This window comes from Macrobrachium nipponense, chromosome 12 (genome assembly GCF_015104395.2).
Source record: "Macrobrachium nipponense isolate FS-2020 chromosome 12, ASM1510439v2, whole genome shotgun sequence".
Taxonomy (NCBI): domain Eukaryota; kingdom Metazoa; phylum Arthropoda; class Malacostraca; order Decapoda; family Palaemonidae; genus Macrobrachium; species Macrobrachium nipponense.
In genome coordinates, this window is record NC_087205.1 from 64611910 (window position 1) to 64631754 (window position 19845).

Consider the following 19845-nt stretch of genomic DNA (forward strand, 5'->3'; position numbering starts at 1 on the left):
AGGACGCTTTGAGCTCCTCTCTTCAAGACGCTTTTGAAGGACGCTCGGCAGCGGACGCTCGGCGCTGCGAAGCAGGACGCTCTTGGTTCATAGGACAGGACGCTTTTTGAGGACGTCAGCAGGACGGCGCCGTGTTGCAGCAGGGAGCGTTTCGAATTTGCGAAAGGCAGGACGCTCTGGAAGCCTGCAAAGCAGGACGCTCGCTCTTCTAAGCAGGGACGCTTTTGGCGCTGCTCTTCAGGAAGCTCGCTCTTCCTTTCGAAGGGGAGCTTCGGTTTATAAAACAGTTTTGACTTGACTTCTAAGATGCTTCTCTCGGATAGATGTCCGTGCATCTTAAAGAAACAACGTCGGCTGCTCCGTACCCTGTAAGGGATACCTCAAACCAACGTCGAAGTCTTATTCAGGATTGAGACTAAGGGGACTTACTCCTCGCCTGATAGGCGGTCTCCCAGTTACCTCTTAGGGAGGAAGGTGAGCATAGTAGTCCGGGGAGTTCCGTAGAGGAAGGAACAGCCCGGTAGCTTCAGCTGTCTCGGACCTACAAGGTTCTTGTTAGGCTGTTGCGGCAGCATCGGAGAAAGTTCAGCCTACAGCCCCTATGTCTCCTCCCTCACAAACTTGTCGTGTCCAAGACCGTAAAGACCCTGAATTCGTCGTAAATGAAAAGTCTCGTCGACCAAGAGTGGGTTAAGAAACTCCAAGACTTATGTCCAGAAGGAAGGATCAGGGCAAGACCACTTTCGCCACACCTCTAGACTCGCAGGGAAAGGAGAGTTTGGGTATGATGACCAAGGAGGATGTCGGATAAAGGTTCCCTTCGTCCGCGTTGGGTGACTTCTCCAGTTTAGTGGACGCCAGAGGAGGTCTTCCTTAGCGTCGGGCTAGGTGAACCTGGACTCCAGTGAGACGACCACACTTGAAGGGGCTCTTCGGTAACCTTAATTGTTTTAATTCCTAGACTGGTGTTTGGGAGTTTGGACCGTCAGTCTAGAAGTCCTGATTCGCTCAGCCTGGGGGAGCTGTCCAGCGTGTTGTCATTTATGGACAAGGCCGTCAGGGATGGTTAGGAGGAAAGCTAGTTCGAATTTTGGAAACTGTCTTTCCTAAGAAAAGAGCATGCTGTGCATTTTACGGCTAAGTCGGTTCTCCAGACTCAGAAGCGGATTTGCTCTTTGCGCCTCTTTGGCACCATCATCTTCCCCAGGCTATGGTAAAGATCTTGCACAGAGTTTGCAAGAGAAGCGACCCAGGACCTCTTGGTCAATTCTTCACGTACGTCCAGCGGTTCCTTCACGTCAACTTTTCAGCAAACCCCGAAGAAGTCAAACCCTTTCGCGGGCACCCCTCGAGAAGCAGCTCCCCGAGGGAGAGGTTTTTCAAGAGGAAGAGCTTCATCAAACCGAAACCAGAAGTGAAAGATCTAGTACCGTCAGACACCAGCGGGGGGCCAGACTGGAATTCTTTGCGGAGTCTTGGAGCAGAGAGGAGCGGGACCTTGGACCCTCAAGATAGTAGAAAGGGGGTACCAGATTCCCTTTTCTTCATCCTCATCCTCTTGAGTCGACTCCCAGGACCTCTCTCCATCTTATCAGGGAGAGAAGAAAAGGGTTCTTTTCGATCACTAGACCAGATGGTCGAAAAACGAGCGGTGGAACAAGGCCTGGACCTAGAGTCACCGGGCTTCTACAAACAGGATTGCCTTGTGCCAAAGCAGTCATCAGGTTGGAGCCCGGTCTTGGATGTGAGCAGGCCTAATCTTTTTGTTAGAAAAGATAAAAGTTCAGAATGGAGACGCCTAAAGTCGGTGCTGGGAGCATTGAGACCTGGCGACTGGATGGTGTCTCTAGACCTTGACAGGACGCATTCCTTCCAGTCCCAGTCCACCCTCTGTCAAGGAAGTACCTGCGATCGTCTGGACAACAGGGTATTGGCAGTTCAGAGCCCTTTGTTGTGGTCTCAGCACTGCCCCAATGGTTTTCACGATGATTATGAGGAAGTATCGAAGTGGCTCCATTCTCAGGAATCAGGATCTCCCTCTACTTCGACGATGGTGATCAGAGCGTCGTGCGAGGGCAGAAGTGTCTGAAGACCTTCAGTTGACGCTTTAGACCCTAGAAAGTCTCTGGGGTCTGTTGGTCAATATCGAAAAGTTCCATTGACTCCGGACCCAGTCCATCGTGTATCTGGGATTCAGATGGACGCAGTGGCTTTTCGGGCCCGTTTCCATCCCAGGAAAGTCAGCGGACTGGGGTTAGAGAAAGTCGCAGCCTTCTAGGAGAGAGGAAGCTTGGTTCGGTGAGGACGTGGAGGAGTCTGCTGTGCCCATTTCCTCACTAGAAAAGTTTGTCTCGGTGGGAAGACTGCACCTCAGGCCTCTTCAATGCTTCCTTGCGGAAGAATGAAGTCGAAAGGGGAACTAAATGCGATCCTAAGGATCTCCAACGATGTAAGAGTTCACTTAAGATGGTTGGCTCGACAATCAGAAGTTCGAGAGTGGCATCATCCTTAAATCTTCTGAGGCCCCGACCTAGTGTTTGTTCTCAGACGCTTCCACTCCGGTTGGGAGCAAAACTAGGGGGGGAAGAGTGTCAGGCTTCCCCCTTTTTGGGGGGAGAGGGGAACAGGTAGCTTGGGGCACATCCAATGTAAAGGAACTGGCAGCGATCTTCTGTCGCTGCAGGTTCTTCGAGAGAAAACTGTCAAGCAAGGTGTCAGTCAACTCGGACAGTACCACAGCCCTTGCGTATCTGAAAGAATCAGGGAGGGACTCGCTCCAGATCCCTGTTTCTCTGGCGAAGGAAGTTCTACTATGGGCAGACGCACGGCACATCAAGATTCTGACAAGATTCGTGGCAGGGGTTCAGAATGTCAGGCCGACCTCTCAGCGCCGGAATCAGCTGCGGCAAACAGAATGGACTTGCACCAGGAAGTCTGTCAAAAGTTATGGAAATTGTGGGGACGTCCTCTAGTAGACCTGTTCGCTACATCGAGGCGAAAGGGACTCCTCTGTATTGCTCCCCGGTTATGGACACGGGGCAATTGCACGTGGACGCGGTGCTCTGGAACTGGGACAGACCTGGATCTTTACGCCTTTCCCCCATTCAAGATCATGGGGGAACGTAATGAGAACGTTCGCAGCGTTAGAAGGACAAGGTTTGACTCTGATTGCCTCCAATGTGGCCAGCAAGAGATTGGTTCACAGAGGTCATGGACGTTTTCCTTGTGGACTCCAAAGGCGCTTGCCCTGGAGGAGGGCGATCTACTCAGACAAGCTCACTTCAAAAGGTTTCACCAAAACATCCCGCTCTGCCCTGACTGCGTTCGACTATCGAAAAGTGGCCAGAGCGAGAGGCTTTCAAAGGCAGCTGCTGAGTAGCAATCGCTAATGCTCGAAGAGCTCTTCAAGAAGTCTGTCTACCAGTCTAAGTGGTCTTCCTGCAGGGCATGGTGCAAAGAAGGACGGAATCCTCTTCCACGACCTCTGTGTGATAGATAGCAGATTCTTTCTCCTATTTAAGAAAATGTGCAAAAATTGCAGCTCCTAAATCAAAAGGTTATAGGAGTATGTTGTCTGCCGTTTGTCGCCAAAGGGAATGGACCCTTTCGACAATAAGGATCTGCACGATCTCTAAGGTCGTTGAAAACTACCATAATTCCACAGGAAGATCCGCCATCATGGAATTAGATGTGGTATGGAAAACATCTGATGCTTAGTCCCTTGAGCCTCTCCATAAGCTTCTCTAGGGAGCTTAACGAGGGGGAAACGCTTTTCCTAACTTCTCTGGCGAACGTCCCCCCGCGAAGAGAGTTAGTGAAATCAGCGTTAGGGCCTAGTGGGTTTCCAAGGGAGGGACAGCGCTTGTCGCTCGGCTGAAACCCTTCTTTCGGCTAAGGAACGAGAACACGGTCTAATCCTTGGCCAAAGAGCTTCGATATCAATGAATATCGAGTCTCGTGGGGTCAGAACCAGAGAGGAGCCCTTGTGCCCTTGTCAGGCTTCAAGTTCTATGTGACTCGGACTAGAGAGATAGAAGGTCCCTCAGGTAATCTCTGGTGCTCGGTGAAGAGGACCGGATTTACCGTTTGCGAAGAATGCTGTTGCTTTCTCTTGAGGGAACGCATTAAAGAGCTCATCTATCTTGCCAGAAGACTGATATGAGCCTCTTAAAGTGAAGATCACGAGGTCAGAGCCGTAGCTACTCTATTGCCTTCCAAAGGAACATGTCTATAAAGAGATATTTTGATAGCACCTTTTGGAGGAAGCAATTCGTATTGCGCTCCACATACCTCCGGGATGTGAGGACGATTACCGAGAACTGTAGTTTCTTTGGGACCTACATTTCGGCAGGAGACACAGTTTTTTGAGGGGGGTTGAAGGTAGCTCTCTCCCTATCCTTAGTTAGTTAGGGTAGTTTTTGTGTTTGTGTGATGGTGAGATCCTTCTGTGAAATCTTCCATTCCATAGGTTAATATCGGGGGTTTTTTTGGCGTTAGTGGCAGGTGGTGGTCGGTTGCTGGTTACTGCCAATGTTTGCATAGAGGGTCTTGTTACATGGTGGTCACGCCCCCGTGACAGAGAATCCAGAGAGCACCAGCCACTACAGGTCAACACCTGGCTGGCAAACTCTGCTAAAGCAATAAGCAGGCTTTTTGGTGACAGGTAATCACATAGCTACTTTGCTATCAGGAAGGAACCAATATAGATAATCTTTATTTGATTTTAAATTTCCTTAAAAAAATCCTAGTCTGTCTCTACCCACCAATCCGAAGGCTTGTGATTCAGCTTATATAATATATCTGTCAGGTAATTTGCATGAACAAAAAATGTTATTGTTATAAATACAATTAAGTGTGGTTCATAATTACCTGAGATATATATTTACTTAGATGCCCACCCCGCCCTCCCTCTGGAGACAAGGGCCATGAATAAATATGAATAGAAAAGGGGAATGGGTCCTGATATCCGCAGCCAGCGGCGGGGAGGGGTACTACCACCTGGCCGCCCCACTACGTGTGCCGCGAATTTTTGAAATTCTTGTCGGACGTCAGAAATACAGCATCTATATATCTGCCAGGTAGGTATGAACAAACTTAATTGCTATTATAAAATAACATATCATGAAAAAAATTACTCCAAAAATTAGTAGGTTTACTGTACAGATGCAGTGGTTGTAGAAACACTAAGGTTAATTTAACAAAAAAAACTATTTTTTTTATGGGATACAAACACTTAGAATTCTGAGGGAAAATCCTAATCTCTGCTTCTGCAAGCCAGATAAACTGCTAATTTTTAGCAAGATACTTCTGTTGCAGATCTGGGAAAAGGAGAATTGAAAATATAGGAAGAAAACTTTTAACAAACACACACAAGCGGGAGCAGTGAGTTGTGACCCCGAAATGTAGGATTACCGTATAACTAGTTAGGCCTGGATACACTTGATATTTGCTGATAGCGCACTGTTTCAGTGTGTCAATCAGATCCATGGACTTGTCCTCCAGCACTTCAGTGGGACAGGTTAAGCCTATTCTAGTGATCTTAAGCAGATCTTTAGCTACTCAAAACCATGGGTGCCCGCAGCCATATTTTCCAAGTGGGGCCAAAATTAATAGATACAAATAGGATAGATATATATATTATATAGATATATATATATATATATATATTATATATATAATATATATATATATATAATATATATATATATATATAATATACGTATATATATATATATATATATGAAGTGGAGCTTGAGATGCCAATAATATAAAGTGAAACAAGATGTGATAAGTAAAATTACAATGATACAACTTCACTTTTTTCAAATAGTTCCAATATGTTCAGCTGAATTTAAAGTATTTCTGGAACGAACAATGAGTTATATATGAACTGTATACAAATATGAATTACATAATGATACCTCCTTTGATTTACTTAAACTGAAAGAATATCTTGAAAAAAATGGAAGGAAAAACAAAATGATGTAGTTAAATGTAATATATTTATATGTGTATATATATATATATATATAATTTATATATATATATTATAATAGGTTATATTATCTATTATATATCTATATTATATATATATTATATAATATATTAGTTATATTATATATATCAATATATATATTATATATATATATATATATATATATATATATATATTATAATGCTTAAAAACTCACAGTAGATGCACGTGACTTTCATTAAATAAGCGAATACCCACAGGAAAAATGATAGTCCAGAAATCCAAGCACTTTCGTCTTACCAGACATTGTCAAGGAACGAATTAAATACATTGGAGAGAAAGGTCTCAGGTACACAAGATCAAGAATACAGATGGTTAATTGTCAAAAATGGGTAAAAATTAAGAGATAATCCAGGATTATCAGACATCACACGGTCACAACCTAACAGATTTGACCCGAACCGAAATTCAAAAGTATTCCTTACAGTCCTAACATGTAAAAAACTGAATATATTAATTTTTGTTGACTTATATTTATCTACAACTTTTTTCATTACGAGCATCAAGTTTTAAATAAACCAAGGACTTAAATAAGAAAAAAACCTTTACATTATTTGACTTGATGAACAAATGAATTCAATGATATCCTTTTAACTTGTGTCATTACATCGGATTAAAGGCTCTGCTGACTCCAGCTAATAGGAATGATCTAAATCTCTCATATGTACGAATAAATGCATTCGATATATGCCCAGTTCTACAGATTATTGGTGCTGTTTGAGACGTTGTGAGAGATTTTACTGGTCTGTCCGTAATAGACTATCACACTTTTTGCAAGGAATTTCTATATGCAGCCTTGAAGATCTTTAGGAGAATTTTTTAATTACTAAATCTTGACATTAATATTACTGAAAACACATTTAATGTTAATGCTTAAAATTCCTAGGAATATCTAAAAACCTTCATCATAGTGTAATTTTAGAATGTTATGCTTACTAAATTCAGTTGTCATTAGTTGAATGTTGATGTTTTTTCTAGCTCTTTTCCATGCCGACATCTACAAAAGTCCTGGGTATTTAAGTTTCAATGCATATCATAAATATAGTTTTTAATCTCAGCATCAATAACTGTTGCAATGTTTAACCATGGAATTTTTTTAGACAAAAACTCTTACCAAGATTTTGCCCCAGAAAGTTCTATGGTTTAGGTATGTGGATGATATTTTTTCTGTATTTGGCTAGTTCCACAAAAATCTCCAGGAATTCCTTAATAATCTCAATAATGTAGTCCCTTCTATAAAATTTACTGTAGAGGAAGAAAGAAATTGTAATTTAATTGAATTTTTCTTGATGTAACTGTCCATAGAATGATAGAAATTTCACCTTTTCAGTCTTTCGGAAATCAACTAACATTGCCTCTTTTGTTACATTACTACTCCTTTTTCACGAGATGTGTTAGGTTGTCAGCCTGGGTCAAGCCCAGTAGTCTGGGCTTTAACCCAGGCTGACAAACACAATCTCTTGAAAAAGGCCACAGGTAGGGCCTGAAAGTACTCGAGTGTTGAGTAAAATAAAATGTAATACTTATAAGTAAACCACATATACACGGTAATTTGGGGGTTTCTTTTTCAATCTTCAAAAGAAACCTGAAAGAAATTTATGTTTGGTTCATTATTAATTATTATTTATAATATATTTCAGCACATAATGGCATTTGATTGAAAATCAGCTTCATAACATCAGGCTGGAAATTTTATTACCATATAAAGTCATTTAATTTTCAAGATTGTAGTGTCTTCCAGCACCCTTTCCATGGGTTTTGCTGTTGCTATTTGATCAAGTACTTCTGTATCCTCTATCTTTATACTCTTGGTCAGTATTGGTCCTCACTTTATTAAAGAACACATATTTAGGAACTTGTTTCTACTTCCTCTTTGGCTTTGTAAATAAAAAATAACCCTAACCCATCAGTCCAAGGACATTGTATTCTTTGGGAGGAATGAACAATAGATATGACTATCCTATTTCAATTGTCTTCCTTTGCGTAACTCTTTTATTGGTTGATTTTACAGTACATACCAATGTATTTGCTTGCCTCCAGTTTCTTTGTATTTTTTAAAAGCAAAACTCAAATTATTAGTATTTTATGTCATTTTAGACGCTGATACTGAGTTGTCTTCATAAGCTGTTAACCTAATAATTTTATTTTTTTTTTTTAAATTTCATGTTTTTTTTATTTTTATGGATGCTTTCTCCGCGTTTGTTGACTCAGAAGTAAGTCAGTCTACTGTTTCTATACTCAATGTCATTTACAGATTGTTTTGTTATAACTGGTGCAAATTCTGGGCATTGGAAAAAGAAACCGCCCGAGACCTTGCAAGTCGTGGAGCGATTGTGATAATGGCTTGCCGAAATCGTCAGGCAGCCTTGGAGGCACTTCGTGACATTCGCACAACTACAGGTGATGGAGATCTGTAAGCTTTGTTGAAAATTTTTTTTTTAATAGGGTGGTTGATTAGTAGGGAGTACTCAAATTTATTTTAAAATTGTTTACAGTTTGTTTTGGTTTTATATGGTTGATGTACATATGAAATGGTTTGCTTATTTGTTCCTACATGGTACAAAATTTTGGATATTGCTTGCAAACATGAGCTGGAACCACCATCAACTTTCAAACAAGGTAAGGGGGAAAGCCCCACCCTGTCATCGGTCTACACCGCACTTTGCTTTCAGCTGCCGTCATGTCAGGACATCTAATACACTTCCTGCCTGACTACCATTTTACTTTTTCTGTTGTTTTGTTTGTGCATATATGAGTGTTTGCCTATTACTTTAATAATTCACACCCCTGATTTATATCATCGAAAGGAGAGGAAACTGTGCATTATGAGGTGTTGCCCAGGAATTGATAAATCCTGTAATCAGTTCTTTTCCTCGATGGAAATACAGTAGACCCTCATACCCTGTGCACATTGTGCAAAAAGCATTGTTGCAATCAATCAAGCCCATGTAGTGAGTATTGTTTTCTGGCCCTCCAAGCGGTGGGTGCAGTTTGGCTGGAAAACAAGAGAGAAGAAAGCTTCCCCAGCCTCATCAGAGTGCATTACAACGCCAATGATGACAATGGATTCTCTCTGAACCTTTCTTGCCCCCAGCTAAGCTTCCTTTTGCTGTTCATACTCCTAAGGAAGCAGTTTCCCCTTCTTTGTCTCCTACTGCTTTATTAGTAGGAGTTAGCATGGGGAGCCAGTTGACCATTAAGACTAGTCTTGAATAGTCTCCGTTCATTCAGAAGGGAAATTATCCCCTTTGAGGCTAAGGGAGAGTGCCTCCCTTAACCCGACTTATGTTTCAGGTGTTGTGTAGCCTGGAGGGCTTAGGTAGTTGGGGCCTTCCCTAGGCCTCCTCAGGAGAGCAAAGTGTTGTGAGAGTGATTTTTCACATGCAGGCCTCCAAGACCCTTCCTGTGACTGCTGCTAACATGACTTTGTCTACAGTAACAATGTCTACTGGTTTGAGAGCCACCACTACAGCAGTGGTTCCTTCAGTCATGCCTCTGGTAGTGTGCCCTTCAGTGATTCCCTCGATATCATCTTCTCTGTTGTCCAAGGCCTGCCTCGATCGGAAGAAGTTGAAGAAGAGGAATCAGAAGTCATCGTTGTCTTCCTCTTCATCATGTGCTTCCACCTCCTCCCCTTCTTTCAAAGCTAGCTAGCGGAGAAAGAAGAAGGCTGCCTCTCTCAGCTGTAAGAAATCCTGTAGGTCTTCTGACGTCCAGTCGTCTTCCACAGAGGAGGCTATGGGATCTCTCAATTGTGGTACAGTACTACCAGCACTGCAACTACCAATCCATCTACTGGCACAGGAGGAACTGCTGCCCGGAGTTCCATGGACCCCTTATGCACTTGTACTGCTCCCGGGAGTTCACTCTCATGGTCCAGTAAGGGTTCCTGGTCTATGGACCCAGGCCCGGCCCATTCACCCTCGTAGTTCAGTAAGGGTTCCTGGTCTATGGACCCAGGCCCGGCCCATCGAGAGAGAGCGAGTTCAGAGCATGCAGGCCAAGAAAATGTAAACAATGGGTTGTGGTTGTGCTCACAGCAACCTTTATCTTTTGGTAACCTTTCAAAAATTTTAATGATACTGTAATTACAGTAGTATATCATTTAGGATAACATAATACATGTACTATTCGTTTTGTTCATGAAACTTACCTGACAGATATATATATAGCTGTATTCTCCGAAGTCCGACAGAATTTCAAAATTCGCGGCACACGCAGTGGGCGGCCAGGTGGTAGTACCCATTCCCGCCGCTGGGAGGCGGATATCAGGAACCATTCCCATTTTCTATTCATATTTTTTCTGTCGCCGGTCGGTAAACAACTGTTTACAGACCTCCGCCTAGGATTTTGAAACTTCATTAGCCGCTTAAGTATCCTAATTATTCTTTCGATTATTGACTTGGATTTGTGGCTAGGCATATGCTATCATAAGTTAAATTTTTTCATTGCATATGATGTCTGAAGCTAGTTAGCCTAGTTTCAGACTTTGTTGTCTGCATGGGGTAAGGTGAGGCTACCGGAACTTTCGGTAGACACTCGCTTAGTATATATGACGTTTACATGTTTTCTTTGCATAAAGATCAATGTAATTAGTGTAATGTGTGACTGATTACGGAAGAAGTAGGATTCATGTACGCATTTTAGAGCGTGTTAGAATCAGGAGTTTTCCTCCACAGTAAACAGAAGTTAGAAATAATGAACCTTCTAACCTCCTGTAGAATTTATTTTGCCTAACCCTTTGGTATGGCTTACGGCCTAGAAGAAGTGTCTGCTAGAGGATTACATCAAGTAATCTTAGACTAAAGTGCTCGCTCTCCAATCAGTGTTGTGAAGTGTAGTGCCCCTTGTGTTGTGGGGGGGGCGTCAGATCGGCCCCATAATGCCTCTAGGCCTGGACCTCTGTCGGACTCCCAGGACTCAGGGGTAGAGGGCATGTCGAAAGCCGCAAGAGGGTTACGGGGCTCCCCACCAGATCTCGCGTCCCTTCGCAGGAACTGTTTGACGCTTCCCAGGCTGCTAAAAGAATCGTGCACGTGCACGAATCTTGAAGGATTGCTTCTCTCGCCTCCGAGGCCGTCCTTCCCGCGCAAGTGTTGGAGCTCTCGGAAGGACTCGCGCCCTCTAAGAGCTTTAGAAGAAGAGGACGCTTCACGTCTCTCTCCTCGTCAGGAGGGAACGTCAGATCGGCCCCATAACGCCTCTAGGCCTAGAACTCTGTCGGACTCCCAGGAAAACCCAAGGATGTCGGACTCCCAAGGAAACCAAGGAAGAGGGCATGTCAAAAGCTGAAGGAGGGTTACGGGTTTTTCACGCTGATCTGGCTTCCTTTCGGCAGGTCCTGTTGTCACTTCCCAGGCTGCCGAAGATCGAGCACGTGCACGAATCTTGAAGGATTGCTTCTCGTCCTCCGAGGCGTCCTCCCCACACAGGGGTTGGAGCTCTCGGAAGGACTCGCGCCCCCCTAAAGAAGCTTTAGAGAAGAGGACGCTTCACGTCCTCTCTCTCGTCACGAGAGGATGAAAGAGTCCCCTGTGCCCTGTCAGGGGCTCTCAAATTTTATTTACATAAACGAAGGAAGTAAGAGGTCCTTCGGGTAATTTATGGTGCTCAGAGAGACCACATTTACCCTTTTCGAAGAATGCACTGGCTCTTTTTTCCTAAGGGACATTTAATTAAGGCTTCATTCATCTTGCCAGAAGAGTGATTTGAGCCTCCTGCGAGTGAACGCTCATGAAGTTAGAGCTGTTTCAACCTCGCTAGCATTCCAAAAGAATATGGTAATCAAGGACATTCTTGATTCCACCTTTTGGAGGAGCAACTCAGTATTCGCTCTCTCCTCATGGCGCTCCGTATACGTTTATGTAACGTTCACTTTACTTCGAAAAAGCAAGCTGATAAGTTGGACGTCCGGCAAGCTGCTTTGCACAGTCAAACAACTTATGTCTCTGTTCGGCATAAGAAGGGCAATTTAGACGTAAGGAAGCTTTTGGAGGTGCTCGCGTCCTTTAAGTAGAGACATTCTCCAGGAAGCTCGGCAAGCACCTTGCGAGGGGTGTCTTTCGGAGTTTTTTTCGGACGCCTCGGCGTTTCCTTTGCTGAGTGCGTTTCGGGGGGATGTTCTTTTGCATTACTAAGACGCAAAGTTGTCGCACAGGCGGCCACTGTCTTTGTAAGAAGGTATGAAGGTCTTTAATGCCCGTCTTGAAGACGAAAGCCGTACGTCTTCCTTTAGTGTTCAACACACTTCAGGAGCAGCGTGTGGCTCTCCATGGAGACCTCGCATGAGGACGTCCCTTGAAAATATTCAACGTCATACGCAAAACGCGGTTCGTCATAACATTGAGATGTTGGCAAGGTCGCTCGCCAGGACGCCTCTTGGCGGGCCTTGCATGCATCAGGGCGCTCAACGAGATCCTCTCTGAAATGTCGTTCAGAAGACTTGGTGTTCTCTGCTCAGACATGCTCGCAGCTAAGCAGGACGTTTTTTGAGGACGCTTTCCAGGACGCTTTTGAGGACGCTCAGCAGGACGCTTTTGTGGACATTCGCCAGGACGCTTCGGTGGAAGCTCGGCAGGACGCTTTGCGAGAGAAAAGACTTGTAGACGGCGTCTTATTTGCTGTTCAGGAGACGTTTCTTAGGACGCTTGACGCTTTCTAAACGCTCGTCAAGAGGTGGAGGTTTTTTCCAAGGACTCTCCACAGGACATTCCTTTACAGGAATTTTTAAAAAAGGATTCGGAGTTAGCGGAGAGACATACCCAAATTTTTTCTTCGATCCCTCTTGCCTCTTCATCGATTTCTCTGAGAATCGGGAAGATTATATACATCGGATTCCTGGGTGACTTTCGGTCATGTTAAAGGGTTTTCCCCTATTAGCAAAGTGCTAATTGTTTTTTTGTCAGTAAGGACATTTTCCCATTGTCAAGATACTAAACGTTTTGTCATTTAAGTGGGGGACCCCTCATAAATGGGGTAGTTCTCATTGACATAGAGTTTAACGTTTTTAAGTTTTTTATCGTTTAAGCGGATAAACTCGTTTAACAAATTTCGGAAGAGCTCTCTTCATTTTCAGAGGCTCATCCGGGGATAATTAAAAAGAAAAGCTTGTAGACTAGAGTATGTATCCGGCAACAGAGATGGATCATTATGGGTCCAATAGCTTATGAAGAAGATTAGAAGAGGTTCCCTTTTTCTCACGCAGTCCCTCGGTTCAGTCTCACTTTGATGATCTCTATTTTCGAAAGATATTACTTCCCTTTCTCTTGGCAAAAGAGTCTTGGCAAAGAGTCAAGGAGTTTCTTTTAAAAAGTCTCATTCATTAGAACGTGGACAGTCGTTTTCCTTCCTTCTCTCTTCCTCGTTGAGGAAAGATGTAGTAGAGAATTCGATGTTCAAATTACTACAAAAATACTTACGTAGTTTATCTTTGCGTCTTTTGCTAACGCATGGGTTCAAGTCATATACGCATATCGTATTTACCTCTGCGGATAGAAGCCGAAAGAACTGTTGTTAATGTATTTAATTGACACTCCTTTCAACCTTCCAAGAGTTTTCGGAGTAAGAACAACTCTTCAGGTATTGTTACGACACACCAACTCAGCTTCTGTATTTAGCGAATTCTGTTTCGTTTAAATATGCCTGCTTGAGAGTTTCCTTTTGCTCGATAATATCATACTATCCTCGTAAAGGGAGTAGCTGGCAACTCAGGCAGATAGTGCGAGACGATGAATGAACAAGGCTGCTGTTACTGTCATACTGTGAGCTACGCAGTACCAGGCTAGGCTCTGTGACATGCGCGGTTGGTTACGTCTCTCTCCCCGCCCCTGCGGGAATGGCTGACTAAGCCGTCTCTCTGCCCTACAATCATGGATTTTAGCCTCGGGTTGAGGAAATTTCTAGTAATCATGATGAACATGCCTTCCGTTTACTTAGAAAATTTCAACAAGATATCTCTTATACCTGTTCGGTGCGGTTTTACCGCACGGGTAACAGAATTCTGTACGAGTCTACCGCGGCTAGCACTATAATAATGCTCTCCTGCTTATGCAAAGCGCAGCCTTATTTAGGGAAGGAAGCAGGCTGAGGTTAGGGAATGATTGAGTTTGCTGGGGGACCATTTCCTCGCTGGAGAATCTTGTTTTTCCTTGAATAAACAGCAATTCAGACCTCTACAGTTTTTCCTCACGGAGAAATTGGAATAACATCAAAGATCTAGTAATAATTCTAAATTTTCTCTCAACGGCTTGAGGATCACCTCGGGTGATAGCGAGAAGGTGCCAGACATCCGAACAGAGGAACAGATGTCCTGGCACATTGTCTGAAAGAATTGGAAGCCTTGGTCGGCTCTCCAGTTCCTCGAAGGGTGTGAGTTTTGATCGAGTGGTCCAAATCATCTCGGATAATTTTCTCAGCTCTCTCATAGCTCAAGAAGAGAGAGTTGGTTATGGGCTTGGGCAGGAACGTAACGATCCTCAAGAGGTTCGTTAAACTAGTGCACGTCCGTGCGGGTCTTCTCGATCGAAGGCAACAACTACTGACGTCTGAGTAATCCTCACTTAGAAGTATGTCGAAAGTTGAGGAGAGACTGAGGGCGTCCTTTCGTTAAGTTTTTCGTAATATTGAGACGAAGGAAGCTTCCTCTTAAGTTGTTCCTTATTCATGATCCTAGAGGATTAGCATTAGTCGCCACCATGTTGGCCTTTAAGAGGTTGGATTCACAGAGGTCATGTAATTCAGAGAGAATTGTCCAAAGACCCTTCCCGAGAGAATCGGTGTAATCTAACATCGTCACTTAGTGAAGTATCTAATATCTCTCCTCTCTGAGTCTGAAGGCGTTCAGACTATCGAAAAGCGATAAGATCTTCAAGATTAATGGCAGTCTCTTGGCCAAGGCAAAGCAGTGCTGCCTATTTTCAGTGTTCAATCGGAGGGTGGGGCCGTTTCTGGAGATAGTGAAGGGAAAATGACTGTTCCTCCACCTCGACCTCTGTGAATTTCTTTTATGGTTCTATCTTTCCGTCTGAAGTATGAGATAAGCTAGAAGTCCTAACTATTGTAGAATATGCAAATATGTTGTTGACGGCCTCTAGGCTCAGAGATTCGGTTCTGTCAAACAACAAAGCTTCACGATCTTTGAGGTCTGTGGAGATCTTGAAATTCTCTGGATCGAAGGTTCCGGCATGGAACTTAGACGTAGTCTGAGTTTCTGATGCCAAAAGCATTTCGAACCTATCCTTTCTGCGAACTTAATACACGTGACCCAGAAAAGGCTAACATTTCTAACCGCTCTAGCCACGGCAAAGAGGGTTTTAGTGAGGTTTAGCCCATCATCAGAGGTTTTTGGCTTTAAAGGGACATAATGCGGTCTGGTCCCTCTAAGCCTTCCGTTCTTGATAAGAACGAAAACCTGTCTAACCCTTGACCCCGAAGGCTTGGAGACCAAGGGTATGGCACAAATTATTGGGTAGGGCATTAGAGAGTCCTGTGCCCTGTCGGGTCTCTCAAGTTTTATCTTGATAAAACTATAGAAAGCCGAGTCAACGGACAATCTGTGGTGTTCCGTAAAAAGACCAGATGTTCATGTCCAAGAACACCCACGGGCCTGGCATTATAGTCAAGGAGTTCTTTTAAGAAGTCTCATTCATTATGTTTGCATAAAGATTTGAGATTTTTTCTTAATATGAATGCTCAAGAGGTGAGGGCGCGGCCTCAGGAAGCATTTCAACAGAGCATGACACTCAGTAACATCCTGAGTGCCCACGCTTTAGCGAAGCAACTCTGTGTTCGCTTCACACTCCCGACGGGATGTGAAGACGACATTTTGAGATCTGTAAGTCGCTAGGACATACATATCCGTAGATATTATTGGGGGGGGGGCAGGAAGCAACACGAATCCTATCCTATAGAAAAGGATAGATGTGCTTTTACTTTTTAATTTGAAGGGTTGGTCGCTTGAGGCGCGTTCCTTTTCTTTAGCCTAGAAGTTATGGAACTAACTTTGATAGGTTAGGTCAGGTGGTGGTTTTAGCTTCGTTGCCCTCAGAAGTATGGTCATATGGTCTAGTCACATTGTGGTCACGCCCCCGTTGACAGATCATCTAGAGCGCACCAGCATTACAGGTCTCTACCTCGCTGGCAACTCTAGTAACGCAGAAGCAGACTTTGGTGACAGTAATCACGAAGTCGGCTATGCTAACAGGTGAGGAACCAAGATGTATATCATCTATTTAATTTAGTTTCCTAAAAACCTCCTATTCTGTCTCTTCCCACCATCCGAAGGTGGATTCAGCTATATAATTTATATCTGTAAGTTTCCAATGAAGACAAAATGTTATTGTTATAATACAATTAAGTTTGTTCATACTTACCTGGCAGATATTTATTATCAGGTACTATCCTACTTACAACCAAGTTTGGTTCCGCCCACCCCTGGTTTTGTAAGTCGGAATGGATTGTTAAGTCGAACCTTAGAAAGTGGCCAACATACTGGGTAGGGTATACTATCAAACCTTTGCTATATAAAAGTGCCTACTTAGTACTGTAATATAATGTACAATCATTATTTCAATCTTTTTACCATAATGTACTTCTACTAATACATTTTAATCATTTATGTAATAGTACGTATATATTACGTACAATCAGGCATTGAGTTACAATGGGGTTAGGTTCTTGCATGCATGCCAGAAGTCGATTCTTACATAAATTGGTTTGCAATTCAGTCTACAGTACAGTTAATACCAAATGATGCTGCAGATAGGGCAGGGTAACTCAAACTGATGCTGCCTGAGTGATGAGAGTTCTCATGCCTGAGTGATGAGAGTTCTCATGAGATGGCGCAGTGCCAAGTAACTCAATGGTCAACTGTCTGAAGTAAGGTTGTAAGTACGAGTGGTTGTATGTCGAGTAGGTTGTAAGTCGGATAGTACCTGTAATTAAAGTGCCCACCCACCTCCCCTCAGGAGACAGTGGCACTGATAAAATATGAATAGAAAATGGGAATGGTTCCTGATATCCGCCTCCCAGCGGCGGGAATGGGTACTACCACCTGGCCGCCCACTGCGTGTGCCGCGAATTTTGAAATTCTGTCGGACTTCAGAGAATACAGCTATATATATATCTGCCAGGTAAGTATGAACAAACTTAATTGTATTATAACAATAACATTTTTCATTAAAAATTCATTCTTTTAACCAGCATGTCAGAGTTTAATGGAGTTTCATCCATATTTCCAGTATGTGACAATGGAAACTGAAATCTTTTCCTCAACTGAATGATGAACTGGCAAAAACTGGTTACTTAAGGATCAAGATGTCTTGGGAGTTATTTGGCAATTTTTGTTGTCTCTCTTATTGCTTGATTTTTTTTTTTTTTCATAAAACAATTACACCAGCCTCCTGTTTCTCTGAAATCTTTATTTTCTTCTTTGTTTGATGTAGACCATTTTAGAGCATATGATCTATTTTATTTCTGGTTACAGTGTAGCCATCTTGTCTGCTGGACTATGCATTCTACAATATCATTTTCCAACTTTGGCCAGTTAGTCCTTCCTCTTTCTCATTGCACATTTTGTTTTGGGCCTTTTCTTTGTTTGATGTAGCCCATTTTAGGGCATATGATCTTATTTTATTTCTGGTTTCAGTGTAGCCATTTTGTCTGCTAGATTACCCCTTCTACAATATCATTTTCCAACTTTGTCCAGTGAGTACTTCCTCTTCTCATTGCACATTTTTGTTTAGGCATTTTTCTTAGATTATCCTCATTCTTTCTCCACTCTCATACCATTTTCTCAGTGACATCAAATGTTCCAGCAGCAGCACAGTTATTCGAATTCTTGGCTACTTCTATAACTTTTAAGTTTAAAACTAGCCTCATGTTTTCTTCTTTTCGCTGATGGTTCCATGATTGATATGGGTACATGGTAAGTTAATAAGTAATTTTCACTGGCTTAGACTGTTGGTGATTGTTGATGAAGGAAGGCAGTCCCCAGTTTTTGGGGGGGTGTGTGTTGGTTCCTTTCCGACGGGCCTTGATGATAAGCGGTAAATCACATTAACTGAAACTTGGCATGTTTCTGGCACCTCATGGAGCGCTGGATTAACCGGTTTAATGGTGCCTCTGTTAGGTATGTATCGGCACCATAACTCTATTTTTGGTGCTGATAACCTGCTAAGACAGAAACTGTCTTAGCAGGTTAGCTAAGCATTATTTTTATTTTGAATGAGGTAAACTTGAACAGTAGGTAAGTATCTAAATAAATATTATAAAAATTTTCATAATTTAAATAGTGTGTTTTGTGGAACAATAATTATAAATGATATATATCTTACAGATTTTTATGGACCTAGATTTGGCTGACTTGACATCCATCCGGACATTTGCATCGAATTTCCTTGAAAAATTTGATAAACTTGATGTGTTGGTGAACAACGCTGGTGTGTATGTTCCTCCAGATGAACGTAAGAAAACCAAGGATGGTTTTGAAATTCACTTTGGAGTTAACCACCTAGGTCATTTTCTCCTTACACATTTACTGCTTAATCGTATAGAAAGCACTCCAAATTCACGGTGAGCTTTAGTTCATGTAACTGTTTCAATAACTTAGCTTGCATATTTTTTTTTTTCATTTTTAGTTTTTCTATTGTCTTGAAGATTAAAAATATAATCCCTTATTTGGTAAAGTTATACTGACCAGTACAGAACTATTTACTTTTCTGAAATGCAGTTAATTGATATACTATACAGTAGACCCCCAGTATGCAGGGGATTAGGGACCACAACCACCCGAAAATAGCTAAGATTCACGAATACTTGAGACCGTCTCTAAAAATGCTTATAACTGCCAATTTTGATATAGTTCAGATACCAAATATACCTTTATCTATCATCCTGATAATGCATATATTAACTGCCTATATTGCAATGCACTCCCTGAACACTTGAATTATCCCTGGTCACTGACCAGCCCGAACTATATATCCCCACATATTTACCCACCAAGTGGGTAATTTTAACTGTCAGCGTTACCAATGCTGCAGGTAAAATCTAGTCAAATGAGTTACCTGTGTTACAGTTGGCAACGCTGCCGCAAATACTGGCCACCAGAGGCCTGTCTCCTCAATTGTTTCTTGTTCGCCATGTTGTGCAGATCAGTCCCACATCAGGCGAACTTTTGGTCATTTAGCCCGACCCCACTCAAAGAGTTTTCGTATTTTGGATACAGATTACGACCTTGGACTGTGATTAACAATTTTTCTCCCGTTTTACTTTGGATAGCTACTTTGTACTCGCTATGGATAAGTTAGAAAATAAACGTTGTCGCCGTCTGCAAACGCTTCTGCTTCTGCTTCATCTACAGTTCGACAATCGAGCCTTTTACGACGATCGAGCCTTCTACTGCTAGATATGTTGGTGCTCATCGGCTCTGCACGCCCTTCAAGCGTAGGATGAGTACCCTCACACATGATCGACATTCTTTTCGTTATTTCGTGTAGGAAGGTTCAGTGCAATACCAGTCAGAGATGTTTGTCTTGATCAGGAGACAAGGAAACATTAGTTAGTTATTCAAGAAATTAGTGGACAGGTTATCGTCTAGTATGTTAAGCATATTTCTAGCCTGACGAATAATTTAACCAAAATAGAGATAGTGGTACTAGTAGTATAGTTGATTCTAATCATTCTTTTTCAGCCCCCCTGCCTGTTCCAGAACCAGCCCTAACGGGTGCTGGGGGTAATGGAGAACCGCAAGCCTCTGAGTGGGTAGGTTCTGCCGGCCCCCCCCCGGCGCGGAGCAGGCAGTGTTGGCAGCA